At 49.6% G+C, this 3,154-nt stretch overlaps 1 protein-coding gene across 2 annotated transcripts in view; it reads left to right on the forward strand.

Moving 5' to 3' along the window:
• The first annotated feature begins 2,414 nt into the window (after positions 1-2,414).
• Positions 2,415-3,154, forward strand: part of Slc52a3 (solute carrier family 52 member 3) — a 12,959-nt gene continuing 12,219 nt past the window's right edge. The window contains exon 1 of one of the 2 annotated variants that reach the window (XM_021153835.1): positions 2,415-2,555. The gene's annotated coding sequence lies outside the window, so the exon portion shown is untranslated. The remainder of the gene's footprint in view (positions 2,556-3,154) is intronic. The other variant, XM_021153844.2, reaches the window with a different exon arrangement.

A 3,154-nucleotide genomic window follows, 5' to 3' on the forward strand; every position in this document is an offset into this window, starting at 1 on the left:
ATATCTCTGAGTTCAAGGCCAGCCTGGTCTGCAGTGTGAGTTCCAGGACAGCCAGGGCTACACAGAGAAACCCTGCCTCGTTGCTGGGGATGGGGAGGTTAGCAGGGACCTGAATTTGCTGAGGAAGGAGCCATGCAGCTGCCTCAAGGAAAGGGAACAAAGAATTCAAAGCTCCTGACCCAGGGACTAAGCTTGTCACATGGTGCAAACCGCAAGGGGGCCATTAAGGAGTTGAGTGAAGCCTGAGGCAGGGAGGGAAGAGAAGCCACCCAGCTTCCTGGGGCAAGTGAACAGGATACTGGCGACGGGACAGGGGGCAGTGAGGTGCTATGCAGAGACAGGACAGGCAAACAGCATCGCTAGGGCTGAGTCTCAAGTGAAGGGGAGAGAGGGCAGACAGTGAACCAGGAGATTGCCACCTTTAGGCAGGCCATGAAGGAGGCTGAGTGAGCGGTGCCTGTGGAGGTTTGTGAAAGGCTGGATCCTGAGTCCTACGAATCTCTGAAAAGGTCAGTCTGACATGCAGTCCATAGGGAAGATCTTAGGTCTATTTGGGGGCCATGTCCCAGCTGTCAGTGAAATTCGGGGAAGACAACGCCCACCCCAGATCTCCTCTACCAACTCCACAACCCTTCTCAAGTCATCCAGCCAGCGCCACCTGGTGACAACTTCTCAAACCTGCAAGCACTCATATTCTCCTCGCAAGCAGTCAGTGTGAAGTTTGCTCTTGATCTTCATGGCCTCAACCAAACTAACATTTTGACCTGCTCACACCCTCCCGTGGTGCGGGCTTGCGCAGCAGCCACGCAGGGTACTACCAGGTATTCCCCCACCGTTTATAACCCCGCACTAGCCCTGCCCTGTGAGTGGGGAGTCTCTGTCTCAGCAGAGAGAGGGGTAGTTCCACGTTCCTTTACTCCCCAGGTCCAGCCTTTTACTGGGCAGCAGAGGTGTGTACAAGTGTCCATCCCTGCCTGTACAGCCGGGATCAGCTCTCTGCCCCACCCCATTCCTCAGACTTGGTTAGAGGGCATATAACCCCTTACCTATGATCTGTATGTATGAGATTCCTTCCACCTCCACTCCCCGGCATGCCTAAAACAGGTGTGTCCAACTTTTTGACATTGAGACATGATACTGTCATCTACAGAGAACCGGGCAATAGATTTACTAAAAATATTAAAATCTCATCATGTAAGTTTACAGTTTTGGGTCAAGCCCTATCAATAGCTACATTTAGTCACATTTAGCAGACATGCCTGCTAATTGTAGTTTTCACAGAAGAATAAAGAGACCTATCACCTCCCTCGACCTGTGTGCAGCATAAATTAGCATTGGATATAATTATTTTAGATTTATTTATTCCATATATGTGTGTACACTGTTGCTGTCTTCAGACACACCAGAAAAGGACATAGGATCCCCATTACAGATGGTTGGGAGCCACCATGTGGTTGCTGGGAATTGAACTCAGGACCTCTGGAAGAGCAGTCAGTGCTCTTAATTGCTGAGCCATCTCTCCAGCCAACATTGGATATTTTTGTTACTTTTAAAGTATGTTATAAGTTTAGGGTTTTTGTTGTTGTTGTTGTTGTTTGTTTGTTTGTTTTTCAAGACAGGGTTTCTCTGTGTAGTCCTGGCTGTCCTGGAACTCACTCTGTAGACCAGGCTGGCCTCAAACTCAGAAATNCNCCTGCCTCTGCCTCCCNAGTGCTGGGATTAAAGGCGTGCTGGGATTAAAGGCGTGCGCTACCACGCCCAGCTTATAAATTTAGGTTTTAAATAATCAACAGGTTTACATATTCACAGATGGTTAAAACATATCTGTTCAGGCCAAAGTCCTCTTTGCTCCTTCTTCCCTCCCAGTTCCTGCGCCCTTGTACCCCCACCCCCACCCCACTGTCAATGCTTCTACATCGTTTCTTGTGGATGCTAAATTTCACACATACATCCCTAAAGAATTTGTGGGGTATATTCGTGGGGATGGTTTTCAAACGAATAAAGTTACCTAGTGTATATTTACCAACCCCTCCCTACCCCACACTCTTGAGCTGTATTCCTGAGTGTGTGGTCAGCTGCTTTTAACGAGGACTGTGAGGTGCTGCCCCCCCACAAAGGAAGCAAATGGGTCCTTGGATGGTCTGGAGTCCTTCCCTAACACTGTTCTCTCTTGGCACTTTAGCCACACTCACATTTCATGTTTCACTCCCATCTTCTCTTCACTCTTAGCTTTGAGGACCCACCGACCGCACCCTGGAGTGGTGGGAAGAGCACTTAGCAGTGAAATTCTAAGAACTACCCCTCCCCGCCACGCCCCCCCCACCTATGTAGACACAGGCTTTGCGCCCCTGGCGGCTGCTTTATAAACTGCAGTGGCGCCTTCGCGCCTGGACTTCCTACTCGAGGGCGCGGTCAGGAAACTGCGCCTGTGGTGTGACGAGAACCTTCCTTCTTGTGCGACCTGGCCAGATGGGGACAGGTTGGTATCTACTTTTGAGGTTCTCCAAGGAACGTGAGCCCCACCTCGAGTTGCCCGAGGTTCTACATATTTGCAGGTACCAGTTATGGATGAGTTGTTCTTTTGTGTTTCTTCATGAACCAGAGACTTTTCTAGTACATGTATTTAGGGGAGGAGGGGGCAAATGCAACACTGTGTGTGGGGGTCAGAGGGCAACTTACGGAAATCGGGTTTCTCCTTCCATCATATGGGTCCCGGTGATCAAACTCAGTTTGGCAGGCTGGGCGCAGGCGCCTTTACCTGATGAGCCATTTGACGGCCCTTTAGTTTTGTTTTCAGAAAGAGATAGCAGTGTCTTGCTCTGGAGTCCACGCTGGCTTTGAACTCGTGATTTCTGCTTCACTTTCTGGAGAGCTGAAATTACAGGCCTGTGTGACCGCTCCAAACTTTGTAGTTGCGATCTTCTTAGATAAATGAGCGCCGGCAATGGGCGGAGCTAAGCTGACCTGACAAGAAAGAATCCCTGGCGACAGACAGGACCAGCAGGTTGCAGACCGGAGCACTTCCTCACCTTGGCTCCCCAGCAACTGTTCTATCCAGAGGGCGCCCTATCCAGAGGGCGCCCCACCCACCCTTCTTGGGTATATATATATATATATGTGTATATATATATATATATATATATATATATATATA

The sequence above is a fragment of the Mus caroli genome, chromosome 2, assembly GCF_900094665.2.
Source record: "Mus caroli chromosome 2, CAROLI_EIJ_v1.1, whole genome shotgun sequence".
Classification (NCBI taxonomy): domain Eukaryota; kingdom Metazoa; phylum Chordata; class Mammalia; order Rodentia; family Muridae; genus Mus; species Mus caroli.